The 23,111-nt window shown below is 36.2% G+C and overlaps 1 protein-coding gene across 11 annotated transcripts in view; it reads right to left on the reverse strand.

The window, feature by feature from the left end:
• LOC309629921 (uncharacterized protein) overlaps nucleotides 1-23,111 on the reverse strand; it is a 321,184-nt gene that overhangs the window by 108,988 nt on the left and 189,085 nt on the right. For 10 of the 11 annotated variants that reach the window (XR_014245282.1, XR_014245283.1, XR_014245284.1 and 7 more), the window contains exons 2-3: nucleotides 11,586-13,340; nucleotides 10,893-10,976 (exon numbers count right to left, since the gene is read on the reverse strand). The gene's annotated coding sequence lies outside the window, so the exon portion shown is untranslated. The other variant, XR_014245286.1, reaches the window with a different exon arrangement.

Consider the following 23,111-nt stretch of genomic DNA (forward strand, 5'->3'; position numbering starts at 1 on the left):
GACCAAGATAACTTGCTTCCAAATGATAGTGGCAATGTTGGAACAGAGGTTAAGGATTGTTGCCAGATCTTCTAATTTTTCAATAAAAGCCCAAAACACAGACGTTTCTGAGAAAATTTCCAATGTTTAAATGTTGGAAAATAATGCAAAAAGAAAATACCTCTAAATATTGTGCATTTTTAGCCTGGTGACAAATTCAGCCTTTGAATGATCAGTTTTTCCCTTCTGTTTCAACGGATCAGGCCAAATCCTCTACCACCATTATTCCTTTTCTAGAGCATACTGGTTAGAAACTCTCTCTCCCATCTCTGAACTCACAGATAGATTGTTTGTATGTGCTCATACGCTTACCAGATGTTATCTTTCTTTAAAGATGTGTGTGTATATGTGTGTATACTTTTGACTACTTTAATCCAAGCTTCTTGAGACTATAGTACAATTATTCATCCTATGCTTCATACAGTATCTTCTATCCATTATCTGTTAAATAAATACTTGCTAAATGTATGAATGTGTGAATCAATGAATGTAAGTTAAAGGGGGTGATGACCTCAGAGAACAGCCTGTATTATACTAAAAGTACATTTCCAAAGTTTAAATTGGTTTGCAATGCTTTCTTTTTCAAGTTGTAAATTTATTTATATGCAAAGGTTATGTCTTTTTTCATCTTTGTAGCTCTCTCTCTTCCATGTACTAAGTGCTAAGATATATTAACTCTTTTAGTCCTAATTCATTATTAAGTGCCCCAAATTCTACATTTTAACTAATTTAATCATACAAACCCTATGATGCGGGTGCTATTATTGCCCCAAATTTCAAATGAAGAAACTGAGAGGTAAAGAACTTGCCTGTGATCACACAGAGAGTAGATGGCAGCACCAGAACTGGATCCTAGGTGGCGGCCTCTTCTCCACATCATGCTGTTTCCGTTAAAATTCCTAGAAAGGAAACGGCTGACAGGGACTGCCTCTTAGCCTGGAAATGGGGCAGGGGAATGAGGATAAAGATTTCAACGACTATCACTCTTTTCAACTAAAATGTTTTTGTCTTTGGCTTTTGTTTCTATTTTTATTTCCTTCTGTCCTTTTATAAGAAAAGAGATGCAATTGCATTTGTCAAATCCTAGTTGAATGGAAACCATAGGTTGGTCACCAATCCAAGAGTTCAGCAAAAATCAAGGGAAACTTTCTGTGAAAATCAATTTGGCTGTATTAGGAATTCACAGTGGAGTATTGTATATCTTATTAGTAGTTAAAAATTATGTATAAATCCTTTATATGTGTAAAATCTACAATAAATATATGTACATATATATACTCATACATTTTGTCCCGGAGAACGGGCTGTTAAACACTTACCATACACCACTGTATTGGAGAAACTGTGGACAGAGTTGAGGTCTAGCTAAGGGGAAGCTGAGTTGGAGACACATTTGCTTTGGCTTAGTGGAATAGATTTATGAGGTTTGCAGTCACTTCCCTGTGTAGCTAAGTTACTGTTAGTTATACACATTTAGGAAAGGCTTCTATAAATATTTCAACTGCCCACTGAGCTAACTTAGTACAATGACATAAATGTGCAGGGCCAGAGATTGTATTGTGATCTGAACATACCCTATGGTGCCCGGTGCAGGAAATACATGGGTTGTGGCCAAGAAATAAGAGCCAGAAGTTAGTCTGTGGAAAATTCCTCAAATAATTTGCCATGACAATTATTAGCAGAATTAGAATATCCTTGACACACTGTAAATTCCAAAATTTTCCCCGGTCAAGAACATACACAATATTTGAGGGTTTACAGTTAGAAATACATCATACTTTAAAAAAAAAAAAAATAAGTACTTGATTTAGAAAGGCAACTTTTTAAAATCAGAATGGGTGGCGGGGGACAACCTGTAAAGGAAGACGCCTGCATATTTTCTTTTTCTTTCTTGATGGAAATGGCATATTTGATAAAGCTAGAATTCAGCATTTTAACTGCAGTTTGGAAATGTTTTGGAATGTTTCAATAAAACAACTGAAAATTTATAATTATCTGATTTGGGGGTATATGAAGGTTACCTTTTTTGCTCTCTTTAAATTTATTTAAGTAAAACACTGAGAAAAGTCAGATAAAAATAAGCGAAACATGAAATCAAGGTAATAAAGTTGAGCAACAAAATTAATAGAAATTGATAGCTACTATTCATAAAACTTCTATCAGAGCATAGCAAAAGCAGTAATTCATTCAGAAGAAATGCAATTGAAATAAATACATTTCAACTATACTGTAAATGGCTGTCACTGAAAGGAGCTGCTAGACTGATAAATAGTGATTAGGAAAGTTATAATGTGAGTGATGGTGTATTGGAAAGAACACTGTCCTAGTATTCAATAAACATGGATTATCGTCCAGTTCACTCTTAACCAGTGGTGACACTGGGCTATTTGCGGTTCCTCACTGCTAAAAAAGCCATGCAGTTGGGCCAAGAGTCAATCATCTGACTGAAGCTCAAGTTCTGTCTCACTCTATTTCTCAATTAATCAATTCTGATATTTGTCATAAAGAATAAATTACCATCTTACACCTAGAGGGTACGTAATTTCTACAAATTAATGTTGAATATATTCTTCAAATATTTCATGGCCAATGCACTGACTGTTCTGAATTCTTTTAATGGACTAGAGTTCTTGCCCTTCAGGAATTTGTCTTCTCCCATTCCATGCCCAAGCCACCTCACTCCCCAAAAACACTTTCTAATGTCTTATGATAGCATTGCCTAGGGCATCCATCTGTCCTCTGCCTACCAAGCTCTGTCTCGGTAATGTGAAATGTTCGAGTTAGGCAAATGGGTTGGAAATTCAGTGTTCATTACCCAGACTGTGGGGGCAGTGGTCAAGCGTTAAAGAAATAGTGTTCCTAATTTATACAATCTAGGACACCAATTAAGAAGGACTGCTTGGATGTGTTTCAAGCCAGAAGGTAAGCCAAAGGCTTTTACACATTTTATCCACAACTTGGAAGATGAAACAGGGATCCTGTTTATCCATTTTAAACATGAAATCCTGGAAGGAGGTGGTGCTTAACCTTTCGAAAATTTGATTAAAATTCAAGAAAATCTAAATAATTTGGAAAAATAATCAGGAAAAGGTTGAGTTATCTAAAGAGATATACGTTGGATGGTACAATTTTAAATTAAATTATTGAAATATAAAGTAAAAATGTATTGTGCATGGTTGTGAATAAATTTTAAGGGTCTAGACTGGGGCTGCAAATTGAACAAGAAACGGCTATAATTTCAACCTAGCTTTTTTATCTTTCAAAAGTGATTGTGAATCTTGATGAATTTGGATATATAAAAAGATATAGTTTCAAATTCATCAATAATTTTATGCTTGGAATTAATAGAATAAATTTAAAACAGTAAAAAAACAACAGTATCACCTGTAGAAATTTTTCTTTCCAACTTCTCCGTATGTTGACTATTACTCTAGAGATATATTTGGTTATCGACTGCACAATTAAGGGAAAAAAGATAACCTGGAGACAGTTCAAAAGAAAGCAGTGACACTGGCCAAAGAATTAGAATTAGATGACCATAAAAAGAAATCTTAACAGGAATTTAAATTTTCCAGATAAAAAATAGGATGCCTGAGGAATAATATAGTAAGGATTTGATGTTTGTAATATATGTCTGAGATTCTTTTTGTTGAAGCTATGAATAGAAAAAAATAGTTATGAAAATGGAGTTTGAACCTAAGAAACCTATTTGTAACCATCTACCTATAATCTTGGCTGTAAGTGCAAGGGGCAGAGTGCAAAGTAGAAAGCTTAGCTGCCCAGGTCTGAAAATAGCACCCTCGGCTTCTCCTTCCAGGACTAAAGCTGCCTTTGGCTCTCCAATCTCCTACTATCTCCTTTTAAATGCAAATGGTTTGGGAGGGGTTGCCCTTAATTCACTCATTTAGTCTAGCAGTTAACACCTTAGCAACTAGAAGCCAACCTAAAAAAAGAAAGAAACTGGGTGAGGGTTTTGGTGGGTGTGCAGCCCTCCTGGAGCTAAGTTCTATCTGGAGGAAGGAAAGGAGTGTTCGTCAGAAAGGAAGAATGTATCCAAAATGTTGTCCCTTATTCTCAATCCACTTTTGGTGTGCATGCCATAGGTCACCAACCCCTGACCTAGCATAACTCTTGAATTTGTTATAAAATGATGAAAATGGTTTAAAGAACCCTCTTGTCACAAATTCCAAACTCCGTGAGGCACTTTCATCTGTAATGTTCCAGGGTTGGTAGGAAGGGTGGAAAGTGAATGGCTTGAAAATAGTCAGTCTCTTTAACTAAAATTAGTTTCTGGCAAGGGCTCTCAGCAACATTGGCCTACATTTTCCAGAACTATTGTTCTTGTGCTTTTGCCTAAGTGTGTTTGCAGAGTTTCCAAAGTCAGGAGCTGGCCATAAAGGAAAATGAGAAAAGCTGTGACTAAACGAAGGAGAAAATAAAATCCATATGACTAAAATTCTAGCACAGAAACTTCATTAATCATTACTTCAGGAATGTAAGACTCCTCTGTGAGGATACATGGAAAACTTCATTTTGTGTCCCTGACATACACCATTAAAAACTGCCTCCTAGCCAAGCAGACTTGGCTCCCACCCATGTAAATGAACTATCATTACTCAAGGGGAGTGTAGAGCACTTTGCTCTAGGTGTCTGCTGCTTTTCTTGTTTGACATCCATTAAAATTCTGTTTCCATTCTCCAACGTGGTTATGCACTGTAAACTTTTGGTTTTAGGCAACTAAACTACAACCAGTTGAAAAGATGGAAAATGGGCAGACATAGTTCTTACTGTCATATGATATACATATTCATCAAATCTTTTGAAAGAATCATCAAAAAGTGGAGAGTACGAGTTACTACTGCCCTGGGATGGCTGAATATTACATGCTGTCCGTTCGAGTGAAAAATTACTGAGCACACACGCCAACACTATACGTATCAGACCAACTGCACTTTGAAGAGCTGCCTTGACACAAACCACACACATATATTCATTCTGACTGAGGAAACAAGGATACAATAATTTAGCAAAACATATTTTTTAAAACTTATTAGACCAAAAACACAGGTTGGTAGTGGAATCCATAGTGAGGAACACACTGATTTTCAATCCTTTGCATCCCAATTAACCTTACCAAAAATGGCGGTCTTTTCTCACTTTTTCTACAAAGTATATATGAACACTCCATTTCCAAAATTTGTCATGAACTTTAAGCTAGCCCTTCTGAGAACATTTCAGTTTTTGTATTTGCCTTTTCTTTTAAGCCTGTAAAATGTTCTAAAGTGAGAAAGTAGGGAGGAAGGAAGGAGGATTTTGGAGGAAGAAATCATGATATAAGATCTGTGGAAAAAATAAGTGCCTTTTCTCTGTTAATGAAGTTTCTTTGCTTCTTTTCTTTCTTTCTTTCTTTCTTTCTTTCTTTCTTTCTTTCTTTCTTTCTTTCTTTCTTTCTTTCTTCCTTCCTTCCTTCCTTCCTTCCTTCCGTTCCTTCCTTCCTTCCCTTCCTTCCTTCCTTCCTTCCTTCTTGCTTGCTATGAAGGTGGAGATCTGTGTCTGCCTTATTCACTGCTATATTTCAAATGCTCAGAACAGTGTTGGGCAGACAGTAGGTGATCAGAGAACATGTGTTCAATGAATGAATGATGTTTTTCTCTGTAAATTACACTCAATGAGTATTTTTCTTATTACTTCCTGATGATAGAAAATCCACTGAAAATATTTACTGAAAACAGTCTTCTTTCATTTTTTTCCACCCAGGAAAGAATCTTCTTAACAGAGTACATAAATTCCAGAGGAATAGACATGAACAAGTAAGAGACAAAAGTAATACCCTCTCCACATCCACATTTCCCCACTGCCCAGATAGACCCAAACCAGTTCAGAGATCAATTGTGTAACAACGTTGCAGTCTTCATTGAACTGCTCTCCACAAACCTTAAACATCTATGTGTGTGTGAAACTGTGCTGTAAGCCATGTGCTCAAGAGAATAAGGTATGGACCTCATATGTGAATTACTCAGAGCCTGGTAAGAGAGAAGGGTACATAAACAAATAATTGTAATACAGTGTACAAAGTACAATAATAGAAGTAATTAATCCTGTTTGGAGAAGCTGGCAGGCAGGTCAGGTTTCTTAGAGGATATTGTGACAGATGTTACAGAAGACATTTTGACTGTCTGAATGTGAAACAGGAGCTTGCTAAGCAGACAAGATCAGAAAGGCCATTCCAGACAGAGAGAACAGCATGAGCAGTAGTGTGAAGGAAAGAAGCTGTCTAACGTATCTGGAAAACCACAGGTCAATTCTGTGAGGAGTTGCGTTTGGAAAGATAAACAGATATGAATTCTAAAGGGGATGGAAAATAGAAGGGTTTAATAAATAAGGGCTTAACATGATCAGATTTGCATTTAAGAAAGATAACCCTAACTCCAGTGGAGAATAAATTTAAATGGAGCATGACCAAGGAATGGAATACAGAAAAAGGAACAAGTTTAGGGGCTTGGGAGCTCAGGTATCTGTGAATACCTAGGTGTACACTACTCTGCAGTTCAGGAGAGATTTCTGAGCTAAAAATGCAGATTGAGGAATATTTGTTAAGTGGTCATTAAGTCCATGGTATATGACAAAATTGTGATGAGAAAAAGCTAGAGAACAAAGAGAAACAGAAAAAATAAAAAGAGAGAAAAAGAACCCAAGGAAAGAAATAGAGAAGTAATGGACATAGATGTATGAGAAGAACCAGGGGATAAATTACTTATACAGTAAATATATCCACCTCCCTGTTTCTAGTTTGAAATCTTCGGAAAGTAAGTGTATGTGTAATGGGGAAGAACAAATCTGACTCCATATTAGATCTGTTCTATTGCTTGTGCTTAGTCATGCTGGCTCTGCACCTTTTGTAAAAGAATGTTGCCTGTAGCCTGAAATACACAAGGTAGCCTATTCTCAGGGCTCTGACCTTTAACAGTCCATTCATATAGAGATATAAAGTTGCAGAACAGAGAATAGCATTTGTTTTATTGGAGGTTTACAGGAACATCATGACCTGACCTACAAGGACAGCTGCAAGAACAAAGGATTCGGACACCAGGAAGTTTGCAACAACTAACCACTCCCCTCCCTCACCTTGCCTTTAAAAGTGCTTTGCTGAAACCCTTTGAGGAGTTTGGGGTTTTTTGGGCATGAGCCGCGTGTCTCCTTGCATGGCTCTGCAATAAACCTTTCTCTGCTCCAAACTCCGCTGTTGGCCTCGCTGTGACTCAGGCACAGGAACTTGTGTTCAGTAATGTATGTTTCATATAGTTAGATGTTTCAATTGTTCAGAATAGAAATGTAAAAAGAAAATTAATTTTCTTAGAGGGCATGAAATATTATTACCAACAACTCTGGTACCCATTGACTCCTGATTTTACCTATAGGCAAAGTATTTTTTTTTACTTGACATTTGTATAGTGTATTATTGTATATAAAGTTTCTTCATATGTATCCAGCTTATTATTATTTCTTACAACAAGCCTGTAAGATAGGAATTATTTCCAAATGGAGAAACCCAAGATTCAAAGCCCAAGTAACCAATCCAAGAAAAGTTGCCAGGACTGACTGAGTCCCATGTTGCATCTACCAATATTATACTCAGAGTCCAAAGAGTAAAAATCTTTCATTCATCCAAAACAACTGACCTTCTTGAAAAACCAGCCTGATTTGCATGTTGGCAACTCCATGCGTTGCTTAAATTGCATCTTTAGGATTTAGTCTTTTGACATAGACAATAACTTTTCAGCCGAAATGACACTTGGACAATAACACAATATACCACGAGGCTTAAGGAGACCTATTGAAGACTCACCATATTATTACAAAGACCCTTTAAAATTTCGAAGAACTCAAGTGAAGTGTCAGCCTAACCCAGAAATCTTAGTAAAGCAGAGTAAAATGACCATACATGACTGGGCATAGTCATGAAATTCTCATGAGAATTTGTGACCAATCAGCTTGCAAAGTATGGAGAAATAAGGCGAACATTTTATCTTCCACTGAAGAGAAAACCCCACATTTCTGGTGCTGTTTGTCATGTCCCAATTTCTAAGTACTCTACCTTTAGGACTGGCCAAAGCCATGACCTCAGTGGCTAGTCCTGAAGTCTTCAAAGGAAATGCTCCCATGACAGAACCCACAGATTCTGAACTCACCCATCCCTCCAGACTCTCAGTCTGATGGACTCCAGTATCCCCTGCTGTGTGACAACATCTGACTGACCGTGGATAGCCTCTGGTTTCAGCTTTGCTACTATCATTTCGGTGCTGACAGCTCTTCGCTAAGCAACCCAAAATCAACTCTGCCGTCTGAAGAGCCTGGACTCAGCCCAGCATTCTGGAGAGGTTGAGGAGTAGAGGCAACCAAATCAGGCTACTGCTGCCAGGGCACCAAACTTTCCCTTCACTGACATAATTCTAATTTGGTTAGGATTTTTTTGTAACACTTTTGTGCCACTATATAGTTGTTTTTAAGACAAATTAAATATCCATTTTTGTGTAATCCAGACTTTGAAATTATAGATCACTTGAAAAGAACAAATACAAGAATCCTATTCGCATTATGGTAAGATGAGTGTGTATGGTTAGAGACGAAATCTTCTGAGCATTGAAAGAAACTATTTTTTGCTTCAGTTACTTGCATCTTCTCTTAAAATTAACTTTTAAGTCATCAAATTTCAGAACGCATGTGAATTTTTTTTTTTTTTTGGAGTAAAATAACACAGCAGATTCATTGAATAAAGTCAATTCAGTAATTGTGTGTGTCTTACCAATATCTCCAAAGACATCTTTTTACGAAAGGCAATGGGGTTAGAAGAAAATCCATTGTTTCAAAGAGAAAAAGTCTCTTAAACCCTGCTAAGCATCAGTTACTATTCACAGTATTGTCTAAACAGAAAGAAATTTCTTGACTCAATACGGCTCCTTGAAAAGTTTCCATTAGAAAGTATTTTGCACTACTACACATGGAATATTTGAGCCAAATCTTCTATATCAACTACACAGTCATTTAATAGCTTTTATTGGAAGAATCTTTTATGATTATTTTAAGATCTTTGTATAATTATATGGAAAATTTGTATTCAGCCGGGAAAATTTTACCTTCTCCTTAATCCACCATTTTAATAGAAATATTTCCTCTAGCAATTATTTCTTCTTATTATTTCTATCTGTATTAAAATTTTCCAAGCTTAAAATTTAGTAGAGGATGAAATTAAAAGTACTATCAATATCTAGTGATCTGAAAATGACCTTATACTTCTAAACTAATTTTCCTAGGCTCTGCATTAATTATTGTGTGCATTCACAGTCATAGCTATAGACAGAATGTCTGCTAGTGTCCACAGCAGGATAAGACAATTAGAAAATCTATGAATTCTTCTCCTGTTTATACTTCAATTTCAAAGGTTAAATGTTTTTTTAAAGATATTTTATGTGTGGTTCAGAGATGTTTCTATATGGCAGTGTTGATTGGTTTTCTTCTTGATATGAAATATAGGTGTATGAAAATCAAATATGCACAAGGAAACCAAACATGGTTTCATTTATCACATGGCAATGAACATTACAGAGACCCTGGAATAAATAAATAATTCAATCTACTCCACTTAAAATACGTTTATGACCTGTCTACATTGTGCAAGGCTCTATACTACCTTTGTCAAGCTTAAATCTAGTAAGCAAACCTGACATACACACAAACACACACAACATACACATCTAATGCACAGAGTTAGACTTGTGGAGGGTGTGTTCAAGGGCAAAGACACTGTACACTTTGCCTCAGATATAGGCAGGGCTGATCCTTCATGGGCGGGCACCAGCACAGCAGTCCTACTTGTTTAAATGGTGAATCATTTCCATACTGGAGTACCCTCCTTCACCTTGGCTGCCGAAGCCCCTCCCCCAACTTTCCCAAGGTTTAGAAACAAAAGGGGTGAAACTGGCCCAGCATGAGATCCTGCAGGTTGCATTGTGGGGACTTCTGTTCTTTCTAGTTGGTTGGTTCCTGGTGGTTGGAAGCCAGCTGCCCACTAGTCTGATCTCTTGAGTACCCACCCTGAGAATAAGGTATAGGTGCCCACAGATAAAAGAGGTGAATTGGAAGCAGATCAAAAATGAATGTGTTGGAAACGTCATCTGAAAACTAGTCCTTAAGCCTGGGATCCAAACCTCAAATGCTACAGGATTTAAGCAAATAAAATAAATCAGCCAGAGGACAACTGTGGCAAACTGGAGGGTGTGTGCCCCGTAGAAGTTGCTGCTCCCCAGCCCAGTGTTATGAAGTCATCTGATCTTTCAAGTGACACTAGACATCTGAATCTGTATGTGAAATCTATTGATTTCTAAATATTCTCAACTAATTCAAGAAAGAAATAAAAACCTGGGCTTCCCTGGTGGCAGTGGTTGGGAATCCGTCCGCCAATGCAGGGGACATGGGTTCGAGCCCTGGTCCGGGAAGATCCCACATGCCGTGGAGCAACTAAGCCAGTGTATCACAACTACTGAGCTTGTACTTTAGAGCCCATGAGCCACAACTACTGAGCCCATGTGCCACAACTACTGAAGCCCGCACGCCTAGAGCCCGTGCTCCGCAACAAGAGAAGCCACCGTAATGAGAGGCCTGCGCACCACAACGAAGAGTAGCCCCCGCTCGCCGCACCTAAAAAGAAAGCCCGCGCACAGCAATGAAGACCCAACGCAGCCAAAAATAAATAAATAAATTTATAAAAAAAAAAAAAAGAAAGAAAAGAAAGAAATAAAAACCAAAACTAAAACACTGGGTGAGTTAAACCACATATGTCTATGAGTGTGATTCACCTTGAAGTCCATTAGCTTGCAGCTTCTGATTTCAAATCTTCATTCTTCTCTGGTGAGGTGTGAACCTGTGCTTTCTCTTTTGACCTAAACAGTGCAAGTAGAAAAATCAGTGTTTTATGGCTGTTGTAATTTCATCAGTTCACAACTCCTGCCCACACAGCTGGTCCATTACCAGGAAATCTACTCTTTGGGAACAGAAGACCCTTTAGAAGTTAAAGGGACTCCCTACCATCCTTCCTTATCTCTTCCTCATTTCCTCTTTCCCTTCCCCCACCTCTAGATCATTAAACTGTCTAGAAGGAATAATGCCTGGAAGTTTATCAACTAATTAAATTATTAAATAAATTATTACTTATTAATTAAATTATTAAATTAATTATTAATTAGATTGTTTGTTGGATTAATTTTTGTGACTATGGCAGAGTGATAAAAAGTACCAGGGGAGGGACTTCCCTGGTGGCACAGTGGTTAAGAATCCACCTGCCAGTGCAGGGGATACGGGTTCGAGCCCTGGTCTGGGAAGATCCCACATGCCGCAGAGCAACTAAGCCCATGCGCCACAACTACTGAGCCTGGGCTCTAGAGCCCGCGAGCCACAACTGCTAAGCCTGTGTTCCACAACTACTGAAGTCTGTGTGCCTAGAGCCCATGCTCTGTAACAAGAGAAGCCACCGCAATGAAGAGCCCACGTACTGCAATGAAGAGTAGCCCCTGCTTGCTGCAACTAGAGAAAGCCCGCGCACAGCAACGAAGACCCAACGCAGCCAAAAATAAATAAATAAATAAATAAAATTTATATTAAAAAAAAGTACCTGTGGATAGGACATAACATATCCTCTAGGTAGGTTCCTGAATGAACAGTGAATAAATGAATGAGGTACCTGTAGGTGAACAGGCATCCCTGGATGGGCAAAGAGGGAAGACAGAGAATTTAGCTAAGCCAAAGACTTGATACCAGTCCTATCTGATCAACAGTTATGGTGTATGAATAACAGGAGCTGTTCTTTATTGCCTGCTGGTTCTGTTCCAGTTACTGGGTAAAGTGCATTTATAACAATGGTTTCTTTAATCCCTATACTTAACTTTAGGAAGATACTATCATCCCCATTTAATGGAGGTGGAAATGGGAGCTAAGGGAGAGTAAGTAATGTGCGCTGCTTTCAACAGCATGTCAGAACTGAGCTGTAAGTCAAGTTCTAGTCTAATTTCAAAGCCTGTGTTCTTAACCAATTCTGTTTACTGCCTCCCTCCCAAAGGAAGAGAATACACCTCTAGTCTGATGATTTAAGATATTCAAGGAGTTCCCTCCATCAAAAGTATGGAAACTAGTGAAGAGTAGTGCTTGACAGAGGGAAAGAAAGAACCCACATATTTGGTTTGGGAGAAAAAGCCATGGGAGAAGGAAGAAAGGAAAAGAGGCAGCAGTCTTGGATAGAGAGGAAAAGTGGGAGAGGTGAGAGAGAATTAGTTGGGGGGGTGGGGGAGAGAAGAGAGAATTCTTTCCTCCTAGGAGAGTAGAAATGCTAACAGAGCAAGCTGGGGAGGCGAGCAAGTGATAACGGAGGGACATGATAAGAGGGAGTGTGGTGGCGACAGTAAAAGGATGCAGTTAACTTGGCCCTGACCAGGAGCTGTGCTAACGGGCTCTGTTGAGACTACTACCAAACAGCTGTTCAGAGAGCTTCAACAGCCTCAGAATTGCTCTGCCACCCCAAGGGGCGCCCAGCCCCAATTCCCGAATTGCAAGGTTGGAGGATCCATTCAGTTATCTCCTTTTCATTTTCTTATCTAAATCAGCCTGCTGAGGAAAGATTGGTTCAGGAGGGAATATACTTGCGCTTTGAGAAATGGAATTAAGATATGTCTCTTTCCAACTATATTGAAAACTAAAAGAGAAAAAGTGTATTTTTGTGAAGTTGCTTTTCCTATATATTTAACATTAGAGTTATATTTAACATTAGAGTCTGTTATCATTCTAAATTATTCATCTGCTATTTCATCTTAATGCTCTGCTAATCTTTGGTTGAAATCTCTAAAATCCAATGACTGTGATTAGTATGTTTTCAGATGCCATTGTAGGTAGGAAGCAATATTTGGACTCTGGATTTCACACAGAGAAAATGACATAAAACAAAACAAACTCATACTCCATCAAGTTTTGGCTTAAATTTTACAGGACATCGTCACTAATGCATTCTGCCAATAAATACCAGATGTTCTGTTAAAAACCACCACAACAAAAAAATGTGTCTGAGTATCTTCCTAGAGTATGGCTGGATATCCAAAGCCAGACTTTGGTGAGAGAATTCAGAGATCATGCAGAAATTTGAATTCAGAAATGCTCCCCTCATAACCATGGTGTCGTTCTAAGCAAGTCAACCAGAAATTATATTCTCTTACCCATAAATTTTATGCTGTTGCTGTTCACGGAGGGTATTCTTTTGTTCACTGAAACAGAAATAAGATGTAGATTTAGGATATGGTTTCAAAAACATATACTTCCTGTGGAAATGGAAATATTTAGATATAATATTGAATACTTTACATTCAATCAATTCTGAAAATCATTTCACAGAATTGGTCCTAGACATCACTTGGCTCATCTGTCCTTTCCTTAAATATTGTGATGTGTGTGTCTGTGTGTGTGTGTGTGAATTTACATTGTGTGACCACTCGAGGGTCAACATTAGGTTAATATTATCAAGAGCTCTAAGAATGTTCTCGTCCCTAGTATGTTTTGCACATTTCATGAACTTTACATCAGTGGTCATACTAACAAGAGATACTCATCACCTCTAGGCATCTAACAGTGCAGCACAGTGCCCAGGAAGAAGGGCTCTGGCATTAGAAAACCAAGCTCCTCCGCTCACTAACTGTCTGAATGTAGGCAATCTCCCAAGCCTTGATTTCAACATCTGTAAGATACAATGACAGTTGTAAATCACCTCAAAAGTTATCATGAGATTCAAATGAACTGATGCATACAACAGGCACACAGTATGCTTTTTACTAGGCACCTTTTAACACGTTTTAGCTTTTCAAAATTATTACCAGTAGAAATAATAGTGAACATGAAAATCTTGCTGGAAGAGTTAGTACACCAACTCAAATTTAAACCGATGTTGAAATGACTATCATATATTTAGGAATTGCAGGAGAGCAGAGGGGGTGAGAATATCAGCCCCTGAAACAGCCATGAAAAAAATGCTAGAGGAATTGAACACCCACCCTCATGAGTGTTATTACCTGTCGTTTACTAGATTTTTTTTACTAGATTTTTCTTTTAATGACCGAAGAACGGTTTTTTCCTCATGATTTTATCAGGAAGTTGGTAGAAAAGAAAGAGCATGACCTTTAAAGACATGCAGATCTATGTTTGATTCTCAAACTGTATAACCCATCATCATCAACACTTGAACAGATTACCTCTCTGAGGCTCAGTTTCTTTCCCTATAAAATGGGTATGAGATTAACCATCTCACAAACTTCCCCCAGAATTGAGTAATCAAGTGTCTAGTCCCATTCCTGGCATGCAGTAGGCATTCAAAAAATGTAAATTGCTTTCCCTTGCCCCATCCTTTTCCAGCATGAATAGGTGAGACTATAAGACAGAGTCTCCACCCAAGCTAATGTTTCCCCTACCTATGTTTTAACTCAATAATATTACAATAAAAGTACATATAAAGGTTATCATTTTATGCCAGTTATAAAGAACTTACTACTGATAAGGCGCACAATTCTAATTTCTATGTAGTCATTCAGTCGTGATCCCACATGCTCTCTACTGCACCAGGCATATTATTAATGTATTTAAGGCAAGCCACAGTGTCAAGTTAAACAAATGTAAACACCTGCAGATAGAGCCTTGCCTCACTAAACTGTTGGTGAATGGCTTCCTAACTAAATGTTAGATTCCCTTCCATTCCTGGTATGCCTTTGCTTTCAAGACAGAGCTCTCAGGAGTTGAAATATCTTGTCTCTTTTTCCTGTCCATGACTTTAAGCAAACCACCAGCTACAAAACTTCTTAAAGTTCTTTCCCCTACATTATGCTTTAATTCAGAAGCACTGATAAATGAACTTCTTCTATCCTGGCACTTAGATTTAATTAAGCAATGAAGCTCTTAAAAAGGGGCCGCCTTGCTAATCTTGAAGCAGGCCTGCAACCGTCTCTTCTACCACTTTCTCAGCTTCTATAAATCTTTTCTCTTTTCTCCATCAGAAACCCAAAACTTGGAGAAACAGTCAAACTATTTGCACCTAATCAATGTAAATTTTTATTCAGACGCTTTGATGTCACTTTCATTCAAGAAGGTTGGCAATTAAGTAACTCATTCATTTAATTGACTTTCCCTTTCCTCCTTTATATGTATTCAATTACTTGAATCACTCTTTGACCAAATCATGCATTTTTATTATCTGCATTCTTCTGCCATCATTTCTTATTTCCTAAAGTGGCCATTCCCTTTAAGAAATTTTTTTTTAATGAATATTTTCTCAAAAAGTTTTAAAATATAGTAAACCTCGGAGTAACGTAGTTTCTTTGTAAGTAAAATTTAAATTTTTCCTTAGGAGAATTGTGTCAATTAACCATTAAGGCATCTTTTTTTATAGGAAAGAATACAGATATCCTCTCATTTTATAGACTACTACTGATCAATAAAATAATCCAGTTTATGGCGGTAATGTAAACAAATTTAAGGGAAAATACAATGATGGATTAGAAGATGGCAGAGTAATAGGGTGACAAAATTACTCCATGATATATCAGAGATATAATTAGAAATGTGAAGGCTATATTTTTTTAAAAATTCTTAACTATGTACACCAATAATGTTGGAATTACTTATATAACGTTGACATCCTGGAAAAGAGGAAAAGACCTTAGTTGGCAGATATTGTTTCCACAGGCTTAAATCTCTTTTAATTTGATTATCATTAAAGAGACTAGTACATAAAGCCCACTTGGTCATCTCTAGCGAGGAGGTGCCGCATGAAAGTTCAGCTGTATATGGTAAACAGTTGCATGTCAAGGCAGTATTAGCCCCATACACATTATTTGTGGAGTGTCCAGAACCCAGTTGAGCTATGGGGCCGTGAAGTTTTGATAGCTCTCCCCTCACTGTTAGTCTGACAGTATATAGTAAAGGTAAAACGTGAATTATAGCAATGACTATGGTCTACCATAATTTTAAAAGTTCAGTATATCAACAGGGAAAAAGACAAACACAAAAATAGGTTAAGGAATTTCAATAGCTTCTTGCTGAGATGAAATTTTTCCTCTCTTATGATACTAAAAGCACATCTTTAAAAATCCACAAGAAAATATTGTTGAGAAATGCACACTTACCAGAAAGACTTATAATGACGATTTCAACAATTAAAAAACTAGGCTAAATTATGACTTTTTCAGGATATCTGTATATATGAACTAAATATAGACCTTATACAGAAACTTTTTCTCTTCTACTTTCTCCTTTTATAATGTCCAGCAGGCCTTCAGCCTCTATACTCTGATGAGAGGTACCAAATTTGTCACACTGTAACTTTGAGTTAAAAGTACATTGGCCTATTTTTCTGAACACAAAACTGGGACATATAGTCTGACAAAAGATTATGTGACTCTTCCAGTGAAAGAGGTAGTCTGGAAGAAATGTCAGACACCAAAAATATAGGAGATTCTAAGAGGTTTCAATAATTTTTGGTGATAGAGATAGAACATTTAGAATCAGGGCTGCCCCAGAAAATTCACAATAGTAGAGTGTGGTCAGTACCCTGCTTTTGAATATCTTTTTCTTCAGTGTTTTAGTACCCACCCTACTTCTAGATTGTCTAATGAGGTCCCACAGTACCTCATGGAATGTTGAAAAACCCATGTGTTGTGCAAACTAGAGCTGGTGGTTGAACAGGCAGTACACCCTCTGCTAGGTCAGTTTGGCAATATTCACCAGGGAATATTCACAGGGACTGGAGCAATAGAGGAGATCCAGTTCCCCCAGAGCTTATTACATTCTAGGGCAGTGCAGGATAGCGAAGGTATTTGCCATATCAGGTTTCCTAACTCTGGAAGCAAAAGCTACACTACTAGCATGATGGCAGGGGTCAGTGGTCGGGGCTGGGATTCAAGCCTTAGAGTTGATCAGGTCTTTTAGTTATCTATTACTGCATAAAAACATATTGTATTATATATACCTCATGATTTCATGAGTTAGAAATGCAGTCAAGTCTCAGCTACGTGATTCTTCTGTTTAATGTGGCACTGACAGAGCTTGAGTTGTATTCAGCTGGCAGATGTGCTGATCTGGAGGGTCTAACATGACTTCACTCACATATCTGGTTCCTTGGCAAGGACAGTGAGGCCGATTGTGTTGACCAGGACATCCAAACATGGCCTCTCCCTAAGGAGAACACGGCAGCCTCAGGGTTGACAGACATTTTTACATGGTGTCTCTGGACTCCAAGGGTGAGTGTTCTGGGAAAGAAGGACAAAACTTCATGGCTTTTCATGACTCAGCCTTGGAGATCACATAGTGTCATGTCTGCTCTACTCTATTGGTAAAAGCAGGCATGGTTCCACGCAAGTTGGGGCCTAGATCCAGCCCCCTGATGGGAAAATGTCATAGATTTGGGCCACCTTTGTAAATGACAGCACCAGGATTGAATGACTAACCATAGGGACATAGACTAATTTACTAGAGCTGTGCAAGGGGACTTTTTCTCTGGGTGGCCAACCTATAGATAAGACGCTTGAAAAAGTTAACTTTTACATCTTATCATGCTTCTCAATCAGAATCTATTGCTTTTGATATTTGTACATATTCTTAAGGAAAATGTAAAAGTATTACTACTAAAATAAAGAACTAATGTAACATTATAAATAATCAAGTAAAATACCCACCCGCCCATGGCCTTACCCATCTAGTCACTGGAGCCCAACATGTCTTATATACTACAAACTGCTTGTCAGTGTTCATTCTTTTCTTTCTCTCTATGTCAGATGCTCTCTCTTGATTCTCTTCACTCATCTAAATCAGTCATTCATCAACACACAGGGTAAATCCCATGAGGCTTTCCCTAGCACTAACGGTGCACCATAATACAGTTTCTTTCACTGTAAAATCTTTTACTGTTTGTACCAATCATTTGACTTCCTTTTACTGTTAAGTGTTTAGGTCTACATTTTCTGACTCCTCAGCTAAGGTGTAAGCTCCTGGACAGCAGGAATTGTTGTTGTATCCTTCACAGTGTCTAGCACACTGATTGCTGACTAATTCAGTAATTAATTCACTGATAGACTATTCTTCATAGACTATAGGAATTCTTTTGTTTATAAATAGCTGTTAAAAATGAGTTTAAGAGAGTATTCTATGATCCTGGTTTGAGAACATGCCAACTTTTGCATTTGGAGAAACTTCTAGATAAGAGACAATGATTCTATATAAAATGAGAATAGACTCATTCTATAGAATGAAAGACTAAGCTGAGTGAATAAAAGCTGCTCTAGGTAATAAGACAGCTATCATTTCTTGGAGTGTAACTTTGGACCTCAGCTTCTTCATCTGTTAAACAAAAATAATTGTACCTACCTTACAAGAAAGATTGTTTTAAGAATTAAATGAGATAATACCTGAAAATGTTTACAGAGTGGCTGGGACTTTGTAAGTCCCAATAAATTAGGATAGCAGCAACTGTTTCAGGAGAAAGTGTAATTGTTGATTTCATTATCAGTATTATCATGTCCTCTGAAATTTTGGCGTAAGAAATCTCAAAATACCTATCCTGCCACTTTATTTTCTTTAAGTGAAATGACTCTCCAGAGATTTGAGAGCACATTGGCTATTTAAGCTTTTTTTCCATAAATTGGCAGCAGAATATGTGCATTAAGAGCTCAGGCTCAGGAGTCAGATTCACCTGAGTTAAAATCCCAGTTCCAAGGGTCTCCTTAGCTCTGTGACTGGGCATGTTGCTGAATTTCACTTTGCCCCAGTTTATTCATCTGTAAAATGGAAGTAATGATACTATTTATCTATTTTTATTATTAATAATTATTATTAGAGTACAATTAGCAGGAGATCAATGTTCCACATGGCCCAGATGAATTTTGGTAGAGAATTTCTTCCACTCTTTAAATATGGAAAAATAAAATTTAGAGTTTAAGAGAAAGCTCAGAAGTAATCTATCTTAGGTTTTCAACCATACCAAAATGCTTTATAAATACCATCCATAAATGATTATTCAGACTTCCATGGAAGAAAATCACTACCTCATTCCAGCTTGATATAACTTAAATTGTTTCTTATTTAATCTAATTTTATGTCCATATAATCTCACATTTTATCCTTCTCTATCGTACACAGAAGAATGTAAAATTCTCTTTTCTATTCAGTTAATTATTTAAGATTATTATCACATAATCCAAGAGTCTTCCATTTTTCTTTTCTTCCAGTGGCTCCTCATATGCCCTGATCCATATAATGTTTTCTATCCTGTTGTCTCACCACCAGATTGATTCTACAATCATTTTAGTGGGAACCAGAAATGAAGACAATAAAATAGGCATGCAGGGTAGAGTCAGGGTATTACCTCCTTGGTTCTAGGGACCGAAATTCTATTGAATGCAGCCCAACTATTGACTTAATTGTCAATTCAATCATGCCATTGTCTAACACAGTGTTTTCTTCCAGGCTACATCAAAGACTGTGAAACTTTATAATAAATTTATATTGGGTGATTATTATACATAATTTAAAAATTTTTATTATATTACATAAAATGAAAAATATATTTCCAGTTCCAGTCCATAAAGGTACATGTGGTCACAGAATTTATTCCATAAAACAAAGGGACCAACAGAAAAAAATTCTATAGACTATCCATTTCAATAATATTTTAAAGACATCCACAGTAAAAAAAAAAAACAATAAAAAACTTATGAAATAACATTATATGGGATATTCTATTTAACTTGTCTATATCATATGACAAGAAAAATATTTTAATGGAGGATTTATATTTTCAGCCTAACATGACAAGTTATTAGTGTAAATGCTGATTTTTTTAAATGATAAAGTTAAGTTACATGACATTTTCAACTAAAATTGAGAAGATAATTCTTAGCAGCTTTCCTTATTGACCTGGTAAAAAATTTTGGCCCTAGCTAACTTACTAACTTGTACTGTTCAAATACAAACTTATTTGAACAGTAAGAGGAGATTTTTAATCAAAATAATTCAGTGGCCCATCATGACAATGAAAGTAGTAGTATGGGTTATTTCTTCCCACTCTTTCCCTCAACCTACCTTTGATTAAGTATTTAAACTTTATATCAGGTATTTAATCATGTGTAATACAAAAAAGTTATAGACTGTAGGCAATTCAGAAAGATTAAACTAGTAGTCAAAGTGTTTTTGGTTTTAAAAATACAGTAATAAAGAAAAGGAATAACAAATAGGAATAAAAATATTAAAGAATATTCTCAGAAAGAATATTAAAGAATATAGGAAGAATAACAAATTTTAGACTAGGAAGAGATTCTAATTCTGGTTTTTATTCTTAGTTTAGGTTGATTAGCAGTTCTGGAGTTATTCAAAGACACCTTTTACATTTCTATTTTAGAGTAATCAAATATCAAAAATGTTAAAAGTCCTGGGTCTAGCAAAGTGTGGCCATGTTTAAAGGTGTGTAGTGAAGACCTTTTAAACCAAAAATTATGCTTAGATTAACACTGCTTTGGAGACCACATCTTACTTTCTACATGCTATCACTGATACTTTGCAGAAGATTAACATAACAGCCAGAAGAACCAGTTAGAAATTAATAAAATATAGGCCCAAACACCAAAAAAAAAATAAAACGCACAAAAAAACCCAATAATTTGAAATGTTAACTTCATAGTGTTATCTTTTCTGATTGATCTGTTTTCTCATTCCTCTCTGAAAAGAGTATTCTTTGCTTGGATGTATGCTAAACATTAGGATGCTGTCTAATTCCATTGTGATAAAGGCTGATTGTATCACTAATTATCCTACCTAAAAAAGAACACCGTTGAGTCAGGAAGACATAATATAACAGGGTGTTGTAGGCATTCTTTGTGTTTAAATATCCAATCTGTGTTTCACTGAAAAGAAATCCAAATGATATAGTACCACATTATCTACCAAGCTTCAGAACAAAATAATGCAACCCAATTTAAACAACCAAATACAGTTTTGAATATCATAATTTTTTCATATTGCATCTCATTTTATTTATTATTAACAAGATTTCCTCATTAAGATTATTTACCAAAATAAATTTAGAATGCCCACTTCATGTAATTTTCTTCTTGGCAACTAGAATGCATAGTTGTAGAATTCAAAACTTTTGTGTTATTTTCGTATTCATTTAGGCAATCTGAGTGTGTTAAAATATGCAAAGGATATCTATCTTCTACAGAATTAGAAAGTAGTGCGGTTTCCTTCACTCATAGAGAATGCTTTAGTAAGTAGATACTTTCTCATCTGTGTCCTCTTTTCCTTGAGGGCTGAGATTTAATACTCTTTAATAACTTTTCATTGGAAAAGCGAGGAACAAATGGAGGCAGAAAGCAGGTCTGTTAAGACTAACTAGCCAGATTGCCAGAGGATTTTGATTTCAGAATCAGAAGATTTTGTTAAAATTTTGCTCTACAATTTGTTAGATTGATCAGATAGCCTGAAAATTTAGTCAATGACAACTAAATAGAAACAAAAATGATGTGCCTTCTGCTAATTTTAAAGCTAAACTTTAATTTTTAAAATCTAGTCTGTATATTAAGATTTTTAAATCCTTACTAAATTTAGTTATGATAGATTAATTTCTGAAATATTTTTTTAAAAACCCACTATGATTGTGCATTTGTTGACTTTACCTTGTAATTCTGTATCTTTGGCTTTACATGTTTTAAGGTTATGTCATTAGATGAAACACATTCATATTGTATATCTTTTCCCATTCCTTTGTTATAAGTCTTTCTGTATGTTTTGATTTAGCTGTGTCACTGATATACATCTAGAGTCTTTTAGAAAACCAGTGTATCCAAGCTGAAAGTCTTTGACATTTAATAGAAGAATTTAATCTATTTACACTTATTGTACTTAACAATTTGTTTGAATAACATTTTCAGGGAAAAATTTCTGGTCTATAGCAGATGCTCATTAAATATTTGCTGAATATTTGGCCCATATTTTCTCTGATTTTTTTCCCCTTCCTTTCTAGACTTCTGTTGAACTGAGAGAGTTTTCTTTATTCTCCTTTTTCTTTCCCCCAACACTTTGGAAGTTATGCATTCTATTTCTATTCTTTCAGTAATTTATTACAAAGCCTCAGACAATTATTTTGATGAATAAATTTTATAGATGTTTATTTTAACTGTTAAGACATTATTTTTACACATTTATACCGTTTCTAACTATTCCTCAGTGTAATTTACCAAAATAATATCCGTATAAGACAACAATAGACCTGTGTCAGACATAGAAGTATTTGTGAATATAGATATTTAAATATGATATTTATCCATTTTAAGATTAAATCAAATGACTATAAAATAAGAAAACTTAAAAACAAGAGACTCAATGTAAAAATACTTAAAAGTCCAATATAATACAATGTATTTTACAAAAGAGTATTCAATAAAAACAGAAATGTTTCCTTTTAAACAAATTTTTTTTACAGACTATTAAAATCACCAAGCAGGATGAGGTACCCAATAAATATTTATATCATTATGACCTGGTTTTGATTGTCATTCTCATGAGGCTGCACATAACTATTGACTTGTTACATGACTCAGTTTTTTCATTGATGAAACTGTATGTTTCTTCTGCTGTCAGTGATGTGTAATCAATTGCTGCAGCTTTATTTGTACTGTCTACAGCACAAAAGCAAATTGAGATTAGCATAAATAATTGTAACATCTAACCTTTTGGCTAGCATGAAGCCATACATAGGAAATAAAATAAGATGCTGCAGTGGGAAAGAATCATCCATTCCACAGTGTAGTATTGATGGACAAAACCTATGAAAGTCAAATGAAATAAGAAGTGCCCCTGTTAATTAATGTTCAAGCATACTAATGGAACTCTTACACGTTGGCATTTTTAGAGAGATAATTCATTATACAAATAAACTCAGAAAGAAAAAGAGATATTTTTCTCACTCGCATGGAGAATTTTCATAAAAGTGATATTTTTCCCTGACG

The sequence above is a fragment of the Balaenoptera borealis genome (genome assembly GCF_965194805.1).
Source record: "Balaenoptera borealis genome assembly, chromosome: 5".
Classification (NCBI taxonomy): Eukaryota; Metazoa; Chordata; class Mammalia; order Artiodactyla; family Balaenopteridae; genus Balaenoptera; species Balaenoptera borealis.